This window comes from Hemicordylus capensis, chromosome 2, assembly GCF_027244095.1.
Source record: "Hemicordylus capensis ecotype Gifberg chromosome 2, rHemCap1.1.pri, whole genome shotgun sequence".
NCBI classification, from domain to species: Eukaryota; Metazoa; Chordata; class Lepidosauria; order Squamata; family Cordylidae; genus Hemicordylus; species Hemicordylus capensis.
The window spans coordinates 61,326,944-61,344,083 of NC_069658.1; the positions used below are offsets into that span (position 1 = coordinate 61,326,944).

The 17,140-nt window shown below is 43.7% G+C and overlaps 1 protein-coding gene across 4 annotated transcripts in view; it reads left to right on the forward strand.

The window, feature by feature from the left end:
- The window catches only part of LOC128346792 (uncharacterized), a 102,891-nt gene that overhangs the window by 10,659 nt on the left and 75,092 nt on the right, over positions 1 to 17,140 (forward strand). Inside the window, exon 1 of one of the 4 annotated variants that reach the window (XM_053300480.1) lies at positions 10,699 to 12,013. The exons of 1 other annotated variant lie outside the window; for it this stretch is intronic. The gene's annotated coding sequence lies outside the window, so the exon portion shown is untranslated. Of the gene's footprint in view, positions 1 to 10,698; positions 12,014 to 17,140 lie in introns of those variants that run through there. 2 more of the 4 variants (XM_053300478.1, XM_053300479.1) reach the window with 2 other exon arrangements.

A 17,140-nucleotide genomic window follows, 5' to 3' on the forward strand; every position in this document is an offset into this window, starting at 1 on the left:
TGTGGTTTATTTACATCTGTGTGCTCTTCATAATTGATGCAAAATCCACCTATTTTGTTCTCGGTTATTTGAACCAGAATACAAAATGCATCAAAAGATGCAGCCTTGAACCTTGGAGAAAGGAAGAAGGACCTACATGTATGTATGCTTGAACATGAAGTTGTGTTGCTTAAGAGAGAAGGAGGGCAGCACGCTTGAATAGCGATGGGAATGAGGAAACTGTCCCAGGTAGAGAACTGAACTGAGGCCTATCAAGGATCATGCTGTTATTGGGTTGCTAGAATGAACTGGAACATGAAGTTCACCTCAAGTTCCCAAGGGAGCTGACCTTAACCTGAGATCACATGTAAGGTTCCTCACAGCGTGGCGCATGGCAGGGGCTATATTCAGTACCCTGCGTATGGGCTAGCCAGGCCTCAGAGGTTCCTCGGCCCAGGCTTTTTTGCCTTTCAGGCCTATTAACAACACAGAGCCCTCAACTGGCTTTAGGAGCAGGCTGGGCCTCACAAATCAACAGGCTGTTGCCAGCATGAGCCCTCCTCGTCTGCTGGCCTCTCATCATCGGTCGGCTCCAATTTATACAGCCCCTGGCAGTCGGGGCAACTCTCGCGAGACCTCAAGCTCAATCACAATCTCACCATGAGATCTCACAAGAGTCCCCTGAAATCTCGCAGGACACTCTCAAGCTCCCACAAGCTTGTTCTAGCTGAAGGGAGCATCCTGAAAGTGTCCTTCCCAGGCTGGTGTTGCCTGCCCAAATCGGCAGAAGTCGGAGTGCCTCCCACAGAGGTGACCACTGCCGCCGGGAGCCCTCTGCTGTGGTCAGTTGCTCGTTCCGCCCATTTCCAGGCCCTACTTGTGGGGTTTCCCCACATCACTTCAAAAAGGTGTTTTGATCTCTACTTTGGATTGGGACTGTATGTGCCACTGTGTGAAATGTTTGTTTAACTAGATCAGTTGCATCTTCTAATTCAATACACTTTTGCTGCCTCCTCTCTTTACTCCAGAAAACCAACACAGATTTTTATGTTGTATTTTACACATAATTTACCTGGAGGTGCAAGTTGGGACAGTATATAAATGCAGAAAGATAGATAGATAGGCTATTCACATGATGATCCCAGAGTGGGGAGGCAGGCGGCGGGGGTGGATGCAGGGTCCAATTCACCTTTACCCCCTTTGTTTAGGTATGCCACTGCACCCCCACATGATCCACGCTGCTCCTGACAGCACAAATCTCTGGAGGCTGGGATGGTGGTATATCAATGTCTGGTGGCTGTGGGCCACCTCCAGCCTCAGAAGCATGATGCTTCTCAATACCAGTTGTAGGGCAGCAACAGCAGGAGAAAGGGCATGCCCTCACCTCTTGCCTGTGGGCTCACCAGAGGCAACTGGTGGGACACCATGTGAAGCAGGATGCTGGACTATAGGCCTTGGGCCTGATCCAGCAGGGCTGTTCTCATGTTCTTATGACAATGCATCCCAGCCTCCAGATATCCCATAATGTACTGTGTGATACCCCTGAGAACAGCCCAAGCACACACATGATCCTGGTGCCAGGGTTAAGGATGTGCTTGCGCCCTTAATCTTGGCTAAATGCCGGGCTTCACAGTGGGGTTAGGTGGGCAGGCAGCACCAGGATCTGCACCAATCCTGGCATTGCACATGAGGGCTGCCCTAGCCTGGGTTAGGCTGCTCGTGAGAACAGCCTTAATATGTCTTCTTTATAATATTTTAATTTTTATACATGTTTCAGTTAATATGTATTGACTGAATATTTCCTGTGTGCTTCATTTGGGGGATGATTTTGCCTCCCATTTATTTGTTTGTTTGTTCGATTTTTAGACCGCCCTTACAAAATAACTCAGGGTGGTTCAAAAACATCAAAGACCCTTTAAAACAATTTAAGAACACTGGAAGGCCAGGCCGAACAGGTAGGTCTTTAGGGCTCTCCTAAATTCCAATAAAGAATTCAAATTACGGATGTCTGTAGGGAGCGCATTCCACAGTCCAGGAGTGGCTACAGAAAAGGCCCGCCTCTGGGTCACCACCAGACGAGCTGGTGGCAACTGGAGCCGGACCTCCTCAGATGATCTTAGCGTGCGGTGGGGATCAGACTGAAGAAGGTACTCTCTAAGGTAACCTGGACCTAAGCCATTCAGGGCTTTAAAGGTAATAACCAGCACATTGTATTTTGCTTGGAAACATATCGGCAGCCAGTGCAGCTGTTTCAAAAGAGGCATAATATGGTCTCTTCAGGTTGCCCCGGAGACCAGCCGTGCTGCCGCATTTTGAACTAACAGAAGTTTCTGAACTACATACAAAGGCAGTCCCATGTAGAGCACATTACAGTAGTCAAGCCTGGAGGTTACCAGCTGATGCACCACTGTTCTGAGGTCTGTTTAGAGGGATTTAGGGAAGCTGGATTCGCTGCACAAATCTTGGTTGCCATGCCTTCTCCAAGCCACAGTTATTGGCACAGTGGCAATCCTTCCACCCATTGACATTCAGTAGAATGGACCAGCTGGTTGCTAGGGGGGCAGAATATGGATTCTCATTCCTAAAATGGCCTGAAGACTGGAGCATTTTTTGTCTGGTCTGTTTTGTTGAGCTGAATGGGTTCACTTCAGGTGGAGAAAAAAAGAGATATAGGAACAATGGTGAGTGTACTAAGACATCTGAATAGTGAAGGAGGCATGCCCCAAACAACCTCAAATGGCTTACTGACTCATGGGAATTTGGGTTATATAGGAAGCTACCTTATGCCAGACCATTGGTCGATTAAGTTTAGTATCATTTACACTGACTGGCATTGGGTTTCAGATGGATATTTTCCAGCTCTACCTCCAGATGCCAGGAATTGAACTAGAAACAAATTCAGCAGCTCTTCCACTGAGCTATGGTCAGTCTCGTTGACTTCAGTGCCCACCAGCTTGGGACTGATGCTGCTGACCAGTCTTTCCCAGCACAGACTTTAAGGCATGTAGGCAATGAAGAACAAAGACCAGTTATGTTACTAATCCAATTCTAAGGAGTGTGTGGATCATAAGATGAGAAGCAGGAGAAATGTTTCCCTGGCTTCCACATTGGAATTATTCACAACTGGAATTATCCACATTGGAATTAACCACATTCCATAACTATGGAATTATCCACTATGACATGGAAGAACTTTGCTTTAATAGGATATCGGACATTAATTTAACAAAGTTGTGTGGTCCATGATTAAGTTTGTTTATTATGTCTCATCACGGCTTCATTGGGCAGGATAGGGGAATTTCATTCTTATGAAGTTTATCAAATGGTTGGAGGTTGAGATTGGAATGAAACCTATTTAGCTGCCTAATCAGTGTTTCTTGAACACAATAGTAGTAAACAATAAACAGCATAGTAGGCTTATAATATGTGAATACACCACTGGTGGTCAATACTAATGAGGTCAACTTCTGCAGAAAAATTCCTCTCATTTGCTCCAGTACTTATTTGCATCTGGAAATTAGTATAATTCATTGTCAGGGCCAAACCAGCCATCCTCAGTTATCTTTGCCATATTATTTATATCTAAGGAACTCATGCTCATGATCCATTTTGACTTATATAGGACCTTTGCATTAATTTAAATCACTTCTGACTAAAGTTATTCTACACGACTGTATAAATGTGCCTTAATTACAGGAACAGCACTATAGCCAGATCCCTGAATCAGTGTGGATTAAAATATAATTTCACAGCCAAACAGAAACATGTTCCCAATCACTGCACTTGAATTATTGTTATGTAGCTTGAGGCTTGTATTAAAATCACTGAATAATTGCAATCAGATTATTATAATCAAGTACAGGGACAGTAATTACAGGTTACAGTCATTTTAAGCTGCCCTGGAAGTCCCATATACTGATCATATGCATATTAAAAGTTTATGTTAGTGATAAAATTAATGAACAGGATTGCAAGCTCCTGTCTGTGAGATAGGTGTCCCATATCTTCCTGTACAGGGAGTTGTATTCTGTATGGCAAGGACATCCAACATGTTTACAGGATTTCTACTTCCCACACCAGCTAGCTATAAACAGGAGGGTGGGGGTGGGAGAAGAAACCATTTTTAGTCCCATTTTAATTTTTTTTTAATGAACTCCTCCTTCATCAAAGCTGACTTTTATTTCCACTTGTAGGCCTTATTTTTATTGGTTTTCTGCCAATATTATGTTTAATGAGTCTTGCTAACTATGAAATTTATTCATCAAAAATGTATAAAGAAAGCTGAATAGCAAAGGAAGAAGAAACTGAGTAAATTTTCCAGCTTTACAGACAATGACTATTTTGCTTAATCCTTGACAATTCGGTTTTTGAAAAGTATCAAAAGTTGTGCATTTTGCTAAATCCCTTTTAAAAGCCATTTCATATAGTGTTGTATTAGAAATGTCCTAAATGAAATCAATATTTCTGATTTCCTGGAAAAGAATTATTAAAAACAATAACCCATGCGGTCTTAATTAAAATGACACAATACTATTGGTGCATCTCTAACAATGTACTTGGATTCTAACAAAGAATAAAGAATCTGGCTTGGATTTACAATTAGAACCTGAAATTCAAGAAGCAGTGGAGCCCCAAAGGTTTTCATCACAAAGAAATAGACACAAGCATCCAACCACTGCATAATTTTATTGCTTTTTAGCTGACAATAAATGGGAACACTGGAAGAGTGAAATACAGCATTTTAGGCCTAAACATTTGTGATGGCATTCTTTACTACCACCATAACATCCTTGAAAAGCTGGCATAATATCATCTTTGTGATGCTGACATTCTGTGAATTAACAGGAGGTATCCCCATCTTAAGCAACTATTTGGTGGCACAGTAAATCTTGGCTAATGTGAGTCACTGAGTAGAAATGAGCTGAAGAGGCAGGGAAACCCAAGACTGTGTCATGGTGTAACGCAGTGATGTCTTTCATGCATTAAAGGACTTGGCAGGGAATCTTTACATTTTGTGGAGGTGGAGAAATGCAGCATCTACCTTCAGCTCAGAAAGGGCAAAACTAGATGTGTGGGGCAACCACATGTATACTAAACACACATTTGTCCTGTTCACATATAAAGCAAGGGGGCCTACTCTTTAAACACTGAGGAGCAGATGAGATGATCAAAACCTGCCCCCTTCCCATCATACTTCAGTGCACTCTACTGCTTTTAAGCAGTCTACCCCCACCTCCCCAACCAGACTGCAGAACTAAAAGCCAGGCAGGGAGAAAATTATCTTATAAAGTGCAGCAAGTTAAGGTGGTGTTTAAAGAGCTGATCCCTCCCCACCCTCACAGAGCAAACATACAACCCTATACATGCAACACTTGTCCGGCATAGCTAGTTTGACCCTAAGGCAACCAGACTCTAGGGAAACATAGATCAAAAGAGTTCAGACCAGGAAGCCAGTATAGGATGTGTGCCAAGGTGTAGGGATGTGCATTTCATTTCGGGTATAAAATGTTTTGTACTCAAAAATGGCATTTTGGGGTGTTTTGTATACAAAACGAAACACAGAATCCAGTTCCAAAGATTTTTGTATACAAAATTAAACGACTCTATTTTGGATTGGAAAGTTTTGTATTTCGGAAAACGTTTCAAATCTCAATTTTGAGATCGCTAGAAGTCTTTCTCCTCAGTCTCCATTTTGAGTTCTGACGTCTGTTTGAATTTCCCACCCTTCAAGCCTGCAGATTGGCCAATGAAAACGGGCTGATCTGCTGGCAATTGCCTCCTAATTCCTTTTAAGGAATTTTAATATTTAAATTCACCCTCATTGACCAGGCAGAGGGCAAAGAAGAGCAAGGGTGGGGGGACTTTCAGAGGGGTTTTGCACCAGCGTATTTATTGGGGGTGCAGGTGCCATTTCTTCCTTTCTGCTGCCTCATGTTTGGGAGAAGAGAGAGCTCTATTGCCTGATTCCTCAGCTTTGACGCCCCTTTCGTCCACCATTGCTTCCAGTTGCTCAGCATCACTGCTATTGCCCAGCATCGCTACCATTGCTTGCTGCCAGCCTGCCACCTCTACCTGTGCCATTCTCTCCTGCATTTTTTGCTTTTTTTTAATTTTTATTTTTTTTAGAAAGAGAGATTTGGAAGAAAATAAGGTGGGGTGTTTTGTTTTGTTTTTTGTTTTAAGTTTTCTCTGTTTTATACTTCTTCCTGCTGCTGAGAGAATTATTATTACCCACAGCAGTGGACTACAGAGAGACCCAGCATTTGAGAAGACTGAGTGAGAGTACCCATTTATAATTTTAACACACCACACCACACACACATACACACACACACACACACACACACACACAAACACACACACAGAGGTCTCTAATCTTGATTTGTGTATTTGGGTTTTTTTCCTGTTTGGAGGGAGGTCTTGATTTTCCCTTGCCACACTGTATCTATCTGGCTGCTGCTTGTTATTGACATTGTATCAAATCCATTGATACAATGGATCAATGGAGACATTGGAGACATTGTCAGTAGAGTTATTGTTTTGATAAATTCCCTGCTTTGGAAACCTGGTTCTTTGCACAGCATTGCTGTTGTTGTTGGTGTGTACTGTTAATGTTATTTGGGGCAGATTCAGGACAGAAAGGGGGCTTGGTGGTGGTTGGCACCCTAGATGCTTAAACTTCATTAATTCTTTTAAACTTCATTAAACTTCATTAATTCTTTAAAAATAAGTCCTTTGCCCAATTCCCTTGAAAGAATTGTGGTAGCTTCCTTGCCTCCATTGGGCACTACCACCCACCACACCCAGCTCTGGGCCACCCTTTCCACCTGACACGAAGCTATACTTTTGCTGAACCTCCATTATTCCCTATGGGGAAAATCTTAAAGACGTGCAAACTTCAAAAATTCACCAAAAATCATTCCTTTGCCCAATTCCTCTGAAATTTTGGTGGCGGCTTCCACCCGTTGGGAACTACCACCCCCACTCATGTGTTTTGCCCCAAGGCTCCTTTTTTGATCCAAAACATTTCAGATTTGGATTACAAAAATTCGGTCTGAAAATTAAATTTGTGTGTTTTGGATGCGTTGATTTTGAACAAAAAATGAAATGGGGGGTGTTTCAGATTTGGTCTGAATTGAAACATTAAAAAATGAAATTCACACCCCTACAGAGGTGCACCTAGGTAATTTTGGAGCCTGGACTTAAAGGCCTTTGGAGGCCCCCTCCCCTGAAAATTAAGCAGCATCATGCTCATCCAAGTGCACACACCACCCAGTACAGACTAAAGAGGATTGGGGGGGCAGGGGCTGTGGAAGCTCTGGACTTTGGCCCAGAAGTCCAGGGGTAAGAGCACCTCTGGATGTGTGGCCCAATCAGTTCTATATGTTCTCCATATAATCTGCTGAATGGGCAGTTGAGTTCTTAGAGCCACACTTAGGAAATATCTATAGCAAGCAGGTTCCCTCTTATAGGGAAGCTTCACATATCACAGCTGAATGTAAGCAGGAGAAAAGCACTGGTTCCCAGCAAGCAAGCACTTCCAGCACAGGCAGAGGCGCACCTAGGTAATTTTGGAGCCTGGACCTAAAGGCCTTTGGAGTCTGTCTCTGCCACCCACCCTTGATATAAGTTTAGAATCATCCCCCTACACACACACACCGTGACACACACACACACACTACACACACTACACACCCTACAAACACACACACACACACACACACACACACACACACACACAGAGTATGACACACACACACTCCACACACACACAGACACCCAGCATAGTACCTCCAGTGACTGTTGCTGGTGTCTATCATGTTTCTTTTTAGATTATGAGCCCTTTGGAGACAGGGATCCATCTTATTTATTTATTATTTATCTGTGTAAGCCGCCCTGAGCCATTTTTGGAAGAGTGGTATAGAAATCAAATCAAAATAAAATAAATAAATATTTTTAACACATCGGTTCTTGAGGGCACAAACAGCAACTGAACTCACAAGAATGTCAGAATATAAAACAGGTATATCTATGCAAATATACATTAGCAGAAATATTTCAAAACACAACTTAACATATTCCCACCCCACACATTTCTTTCCCCACTCTCTCAAAAACAGGTCACGCTCGGACACCCGGCACAGCACGTGCTGGTGGTGCAGCAACCTGGGACAGACTAAAGAGGATTGGGGGGCAACTAGGGTGTGTGAATGCCCAGGACTTCTGTCTGGAAGTCTAGGGTTAAAAGCACCTCTGGGCATAAGCCTGAAGTTGTGTGCATTTCATGTTGAGTGTTGCTAGCATTGCAGGAGGAGAATGCTGGTTCCCTTCTGTTATTATGGCATTCGTAACCAACATTTGGAGTTGGCTTGAGAATGTCTGCTGGCAGAAGTGACCCAACATTCCTCTTCTGACATTGGCAGCTTCACATGACATGAAATGCATGAAATTTCTGGCTTGCACCAGGAGTGCACACTTGCTGGGAACTAACACTTTCCCCCTACTTGTGACTGTAATATGTGAACACACACACACTAGAGAAAGAGAGCACTCCATATTGCTGAGGAAATCTCTGCATTATTATTTGCTTTGCAGATGTTTACCCAGAGATGCCCTCATCCAGTCCACTTCTAAATTCATTGAGAACCTTAAACCAGGGACCCAGAGATCTCTGTCATAGCAAGGTGGCACATTTCACATGAAACTTTCAAAAATAAATAAATCAGGATATGTTTATGAGAAAAGCAGCATATTCTATATGGCTTGGTAAGAGGAATTTACTCCATTCCTATATGCAGAAAGGGGTGCATGACTGTCTATTAAATATGAATGAAAAAGAACCTGACATTCAGGAGAACAAAATAGCCCAGCAGACTAATCCCGTGCCAGCCACACAGACTTTCTGCAGCCATCATGACAGCCACCATAAGCCAGATAAAAGGCCAACCAAACACCCAGATGCAGCTCTTGGAAAATTACATTCTAGAGCTCAGCATCTGGGTTGCACAGCTGCCAAGTTCACCCCATGGGTGTCCACAGTATTGGCTCAGATGTTGGACCAAACAGAAGGGAAGTGGGCAACATGGAACATGCTGAACACCACAGTTAACAAGATGATGCAGAGCCAAGTGAGTAATAAAAATGCATGAACTTGCCAATGTGGTTTAGAACTTTTGAAAACATAGGCCAAGTCTAAAACAAATCCAAAATATGGGACAGAAACAAGAAATCTCTCTCCAGGTAATCCATTGGAAGAAAAACAACACTTGCAATTGCAGGGTACGGGATTGAAATCGCCTACCTTCTGGTATCACCAAACTGCCTCTGCATAGCCAGAAAGATTGTAAAGGCTTGGAACAATTAGGAATAACTACTGCAAAGATCCTCACACACATGAGTTAAGGCAGTTAAAGAAGCGCAGCAATCAAATAACCAAAATGAATCCAGCAGCTTAATGAGTTCAAACTCAATAAAAAAACATTCAAAGCCAATATCTAGTTACTAAGACAAAGGGGGAGGGGAAACCTAAGTCAAAGCAGGGGGAGGGGAAACCTAAGTCAAAGCGGGAGAAAAGAAAATAATGTGTAAAAGTCTATCAGCTCCAATCACTTAACTAACTGAAGGTGGCAGTGTCCTTCTGTGATTCACTTCATGTTATTCCCAGTTCTGCCCCTAGCTATCCCACCACTGTTGTCCACTATCCATTTTTAATTCTCTTTTAAAATGTCCCATTTGTTTGAAATGGAAACAAATCCCAGTTGTTGTTTTAAAAAGTGAAACTATATGATGTCCTTGTGCAACTTTGCTCATTACTCAAGCACTTCATTAGTCAGGATGTCAGCTACTGAAGTGTAGACAGACATTTGGTGACAGGGATCTGGATTCTGTTGGATTCTATGAAGAAATTACCCATTCTAAATTAATATATGTTAAGCCCCAGCTTGAGAGGAAGGCTGACTAGAGTCTCGCTAAGAATGGTGGCTTGTCTACCTTTGAATTTTTCCAGATGATGGAGTTTTCCTGAAATACATATGATGATGTTACAGATAAGTTGCAGGACAACCATATGTCTTATGCAGTGAGTACAGATTAGGTTAAATCTGCTTCCCCATTGCATGTTCCAGGTTTCTACTGTCTAGTGGAACCTGAATGACAGGTAAACTGCCACTATGCATTTACCTCAGGCTTTCTCTTTTCTACAAGTTTTATGATTTAATTTGACACTTCGTTCATAACTCTAAAACAAGGGAAAGCTCCCTTAAATAGCATTCACACAGTGTGAAAAATAAAACAAAAGTTATAGTTTGTATAAAAACCCATGTACAATCACCTACCATGTACAATCACCTACTCTTGTGTGTGTGTGTGTGTGTGTGTGTGTGTGTGTGTGTGTATAAAATTATCTAAGGCATACCCGTGGCTAATCCTGTGTGTGGCAGAGTTCGTGAGCAGAAGCATTGTGGTGATTGGGCAGTGGAGATTTCATATGCAGATAGGGAGGAGGAAGCACCATGGTGATTGGGCAGTGGGGATTCCATATGCAGATAGGGAGGAGGAGCCTGTGGCATCATGGTGATTGGGCAGTGGAGATTCCATATGCAGATAGGGGGGAGGAGCCTGTGATGGTTAAGGTCAGTTGAAATGCAATTGTTACTGGTCAGATGTTCTTGATTGTAGAAGAGAGAAATCTATATATATAAAAGGATAGTGGTCTGTGAAGGCAGGGGACTGCGAAGAGAGGGGTCATGAGGGAGGAAAGAGCCCCTTCAGGCGAAGGAGGCTACCGTGGTGTGAATTAGATGAGGAAATAAGATGAACAAGATCTGTTAATTCAGGAAGTGGGGGAGAGGCGAGGGAAGAAAGGCAGAGGGGAAGAGCAAGTGGAGGAGAGAGAAAGAGAGAAAAAGAAATGACAGGAAGAGAGAAAGAAGGGTGAGGAACATTTCTGAGCCTGTCAGTGACCTGAGGGGAACAAGTGGCCATGGTGGCTCCTATTCGCAGCAAGGAAGGGCCCAGACAACCACTGCTGCTGTTTGGAGCTACCAAGGCCATTGGTGGAGGGAGGCAGGCAGGCAGGCAAGGGATGGGCCCGAGCCTGTCAGCGACCTGAGGGTAATGAGTGGCCATGGCGGTGGCTGCAGCAAGAAAGGGCCCGTCAGCTGCTGCTGCTGTTGCTCCTGTGGGAAGGAGCAGGGCTCGGGTGAGGGTGGGGAGATCTCTGGGGATAGGGAACTTCAGCTTTGCCAGTAGGTGCCAGCAATGCTGCAGCCGCAACCAAGAGGCATGAGGGGGATGGAAGCAACTGGATGGAGAAGGAGGAGCAGGAATGTGGCTCAGGTGAGGGTGGAGAGACCTCTGAGGTGAGGGGGGCTGTGGCAGGGGGTGAGGGGAGCAATCAAGTACTAGCATGCAGATGCTCTGTGCGGGTTAAGCTAGTTAATAATTATTTTTTCTGGCAAACATATTTCCAACCACCTCCTAGGAGGGACCATTCCTCTTTCTCTCCCCAAAGGGGGTTGGACTGGCTTTTGGGTAGTTTAAAAGAGCTGGCAGACCAACTGATTGGCAAGGCATCTCAACACTTTTTGAAGATGTTGGAGCCTGGACTATAAACCTGCCTTTAGGCCTCTGCATTCCTTGCCCACAACTGCGCCATCAGTAGCCACTGCCCTTCCTGGAGACAGTTTACTAGCCAGGCTTATTTTATGCCTTTGGCCCCAATTGCTGCTCCTTCCTGTCATTAATGGGGCTGGCAGAGCTAGGCATCAACATGGCAGACAAGGCTGGCCTTAAGTGTTGGCGAACTAGACAATCGTTCAGAGTGCCTACTTGAAGGGGTCACCAAGCTGAGTTTGGTGGCTCACTGTTTGCTGAGTGTACTGTCTACAGTGAGCTGAGGTGGGAGCAGAAAAGCTGTGTCTTTAAAAGTTAAGGTTTCACAAATTGTTTGTGTATTAACTGCAAAAGTGAACTTCCATCAATTACCAGGGGGCACGCCAAAGGCAGAAACACACATCTTTATTCATATTTCCAGGTACACATTCAAGTAATGAAACAGATTTATTAAAATGTAGAGCTTATTGCTGATTTTCTGCACTTGTTAAAATTTCTAACAAGATCTTGAGGTCGTTCTCACAACCAGCCCAACCTGGGTAGGGCAATGCTAGCCCAGATAGGGCTGGTCATTAGAAGCACTGGGATCACTCCCAATCCTGGCACTCCACTGGGTAGCCCAGGATTTAAACCCAGGCTAAAATGGAGGTAGGTGTATGCGCGTGCACCTCCTACCTCACTGCCCAGTTGTGTGGGTGAGAGGGCTGCTGGCAGCTCCTTTTGGGCTGCTGTTAGCCATACCTACCATAGAAGCCAGGGGAAGGAGTGTCCTGACAGCCAAGGATATCCCAGTGCACTGCACTGCTCACACAGTGCATTGTGGGATATCTGGTGGCCCAGCTACCTTTCCACCACCTCCTGCTTGCTGTGCTAGTTGTGTGGGTGCATGAGTGGTGGGGTTTTCTCTAGGCTCAGATCGTGGTGGGGGAAGGCAGGTAGCCTCCTACCTTCCCCCTGCCTTCCCCGTAAAGGTGCTGTTGGTTGTGTGAACAACCTTATTGTCTCATCAGTTTGAAGGGGGTTGTGCTAGGAGGAGCCAGGCAGAGGAGCAAGCTACCTGGTAAACTTGCTTTACTTTCAGTTCCACTTTCTGGGGTTCAACAGGCCAGCAGCCACTGTCTATTGTAGGCTGTTTTGTGTATGTCTTTCTTTCATAGGAATGCTTGTGATGCTCTTTTTTAATGACATGTTTCTACACTGGCTGCATTTTAAAGCCAATTGTTGATGGCACCTGCTTTTTGAACATGGCTCCTCACCCTAAGAAAAGCTCCAGATAAAATTTACCACTCTGTTTGTAACAGCAGTACTTTAGGGAAGATTGATCACTGCTTTTGGAGCGCTGGTAAGCTGTAAATTGTTGCAATCTGAGAAGATGTGTGACTTTCCTGCACAGATGGATTTTGTTCATGGCAGCAGAACAAGCATTTGTTCCATGTTTTTTAATCCCAAATTATCAAAGGTAGGCCACCTAGTACTAAGCTGTGTTGTCACTCCAGCTGTATTGAAGCAACTAAAATAATCCATATGCCACTACAGTTTTGAGAAAGTTACAAAGCCAAAATTTCTGACTATTCAATTGAAAATTAAGAGAAGTGAAATTTCATTCCCTTTCTCTTTTACTGGCAACTGATATTTCTGCCAGGATATAACACATGGTTTATCCATCCAGACTATGTGCTCCATTATTATCCTGATGTGATTAGCAGCAAATTTTTAAGAGAAGACACTGAGTAGTCCCAAAGAAGCAAACAGAGGTTTAGCCCCTTATAAACCAGGAGTTTTGTGTTTAAAAATGGGACTTGCTCTTTAGCAAGTGTTATCCATGTATTATCCATGTTAAAAGCTGTCGTCAGGCTTAAACCCATGCAATGTTAAACCAGTCCTGAATGTTTGATGAATAGAAAATGTTGGGGCTATTCACAACGGACTGCAAAAATTGGGCTAAGGGAGCCTAAGGGAGTCTGTGTGAACCACCAGGCTCATCTGCAAGCCCAGTGGTTCCAGAGCGGGTAACCCGCTCAAGTAACACGCCCCTTAAACCATTTTTTAAAATCGTGAGTAGCCGTAATGTGGCTCCACGCCATGGCTAGTCACGAGGAGAGCCCCGACCGGGAGGCTTAAAAGCAGCCTCCCGGCTTGGGGGGTCTCTCCAGTATGCCCTGCGTGCTCGTGCAGGGCATACTGGAGCTTCTGGGGGTTCACCTCTGTGATTGTGAGACCCGCCTCGTTGAATGGATCATCTTTCATTTGATATACAGTACACCTTGCAGATGAATCAGTCTTTACCACTGGATGAGGATCATTGCTTTCCCCATTTACCTAATGTAGCGGTGTGCATGGAACTGATATTTCCAGTTTGGTTCGAGTCCAAACCAGACTTGAACGGAATTGGGCATGTTCAGATTTGCCCCGCCCCTCGAACAGACCCCCTGGCCTGACGTGAATTTGAGCCAGTCCAGGGTTCAATTCATTAGAATTGTTTCTAATGAAACATTTTTTTTAAAAAAAGAAACTCACCACCTCTGGGTGGTGCTGCCATGGCCACCGGAGGGGGGGTGTCTATGGCAGTTCCCCCTCCCCCTGATGGCCTCCCCTGATGGCTTCCCCCCGGTCTCAGTTCAGCCCAGTTTGGGCCATTTTTTGCTGTCTGTGGCCCATCCTATCACAGAGAAGAAAGAAATTGCATCTCTTGAATTCAAAGCATACAAAGTTTTACACCAAGAATCAATTGTCAGGATAAAGTAAAAAGAGAAATAAAGAAAAAAAACCCCCAAGAAAGACAACTTCCACCAACTGGATTTCAATCATGAAATTATAGATCACAGATCAAAACCAGATCTAGGAAACAAACAATAACCTTGTTGAACATTATATTGTATGAAAGAATCCCAAGTTAATAAAAAGGATTCTGATGAAGAGTTATTCACATAAGCCAAAACTTTGGAAACAGAGGCATAGTCCCATAATTTAATAAACCAATCAGCTAAAGAGGGGATTATAGAAGAATGCCAATTGGCAGCATAAAGAATCCTAGCTGCTGTGATCATATATAGAGACAATTCAGTATACTTCACCGGAATATAAGATTTTGTCAAACTTAAAAGAAAGATTTCTGGTAGAAAAGGAAATTTGATACATAAAATTTGCTCTATTTTACAATATATTTGTTTCCAAAATGATTGGGTGTTTTCGCATGTGCACCACATATGATAAAACGGCCCTATGTGGTGGTTACATTTCCAACACTCTTTTGGGAAACTGCTATCAATTTTATGAATAGTCATAGGAGTCACATACCACCAAAAAAAACATTTTATACCAATTCTTCCGCAAATTGTTACCAAGGGTAGATTTAATACCTATTGATATTCCCAATCACTAAAATCAATTGTTTTATTTATATTCTGCATCCATCTAATCATGCACACTTTTACTTGTACTGTTTCTGTATCATATTTCAATAATAATTTATAGACTGTACCAAGCAAATAATCAGGATTTTTTTGAATTAATTTTTCAAAATCTGTCAGATCCCTAAGTTTCCCTCCTTGTCGATATAATTCATGTTGGACAATCGAACCCATGTGAATATAATGAAACCAGGGAAGTTTTTGAACGGACTCTTTATAAGCATTTGAATAGGTTTCAATTTCACATTATCAACTAATAAATTCTACAAAGTACAAGATTTTTCTGCCCATAATCCATTAGAACATAAGAACAGCCCTGCTGGATCAGGCCCAAGGCCCATCAAGTCCAGCATCCCATTCCACACAGTGGCCCACCAGATGCCGCTGGAAGCCACAGGCAGGAGTTGAGGGCAAGCCCTCTCTCCTGCTGTTACTCCCCCACAACTGGTACCCAGAGGCACCCCGGCCCCAAGGCTGGAGGTGGCCTAGAGCCCTCTGACTAGTAGCTGTCAATAGACCTCTCCTCCATGAAATTATCCAAACCCCTCTTAAAGCCATCCAGGCTGTTGGCTGTCACCACATCTTGTGGCAGAGAATTCCACAAGTTGATTATGCGTTGTGTGAAAAAGTACTTCCATTTGCTGGTCCTAGATTTCCTGGCAATCAGTTTCATGGGATGACCCCTGGTTCTAGTGTTATGGGAGAGGGAGAAGAATTTCTCTCTATCCACGTTCTCCACCCCATGCATGATTTTATAGAACTCTAGCATGTCTCCCCACAGTCATCTTTTTTCTAAACTAAATAGCCCCAGGTGTTGTAGCCTAGCCTCATAAGAAAGGTGCTCTAGGCCCTTGATCATCTTGGTTGCCCTCTTTTGAACCTTTTCCAATTCTACAATGTCCTTTTTTAGATGTGGTGACCAGAATTGTACGCAGTACTCCAAGTGTGGCCGCACCATAGTTTTGTATAAGGGCATTATAATATTACCAGTTTTATTTTCAAGTCCCCTTCCTAATGATCCCTAGCATGGAACTGGCCTTTTTAACAGCTGCTGCACATTGAGTCAACACTTTCAATGAGCTGTCCACTACGACCCCAAGATCTCTCTCCTGGTCAGTCACCGACAGCTCAGATCCCATCAGCATATACTTGAAGTTGGGGTTCTTCGTCCCAATTATTTTATTATTATTATTATTTTTACATTTATATCCCACTCTTCCTCCAAGGAGCCCAGAGCGGTGTACTACATACTTGAGTTTCTCCTTCACAACAACCCTGTGAAGTAGGTTAGGCTGAGAGAGAAGTGACTGGCCCAGAGTCACCCAGCTAGTTTCATGGCTGAATGGAAATTTGAACTCGGGTCTCCCCAGTCCTAGTCCAGCACTCTAACCACTACACCACGCTGGCTCTTCACTTTACACTTCCAACATTGAACCGCATTTGCCACTTTGTCGCCCACTCACCCAGTTTGGAGAGATCCTTTTGGAGCTCTTCACAATCAGTTATGGATTTCACTACCCTAGTATCGTTCACGAGGTGATACTAGTTTGGCATCATCTGCAAATTTGGCCACCTTGCTGCTTACCCCTACTTCTAGATCATTTATGAATAAATTAAAAAGCACCGGTCCCAGTACATATCCCTGGGGGACCCCACTTCTTACTTCCCTCCATTGCGAAAACTCTCCATTTATACCTACCGTCTGTTTCCTGTCTTTCAACCAGTTAGCAATCCACACATGTACTTGTCCCCTTATCCCATGACCGCTAAGTTTCCTCAGGAGTAGTTGATGAGAAACTTTGTCAAAAGCTTTTTGGAAGTCCAGGTATACAATGTCAACTGGATCACCTTGATCCACACACTTGTTGACACTCTCAAAGAACTCCAAAAGTTTGGTGAGGCAAGATTTACCTTTGCGGAACCCATGTTGGTTCACTCCCAGCAAGGCCTGTTCTTCTTTGTGCTTTACAATTTTATCCTTGAGGATGTTTTCCATCAATTTGCCTGGAACCGATGTTAAGCTAACCGGCCTGTAATTTCCTGGATCACCCCTGGATCCCTTCTTGAAATTAGTGTTACATTTGCTACTCTCCAGTCCTCTGGTACGGAACCTGATTGCAGGGATAAGTTATATATTT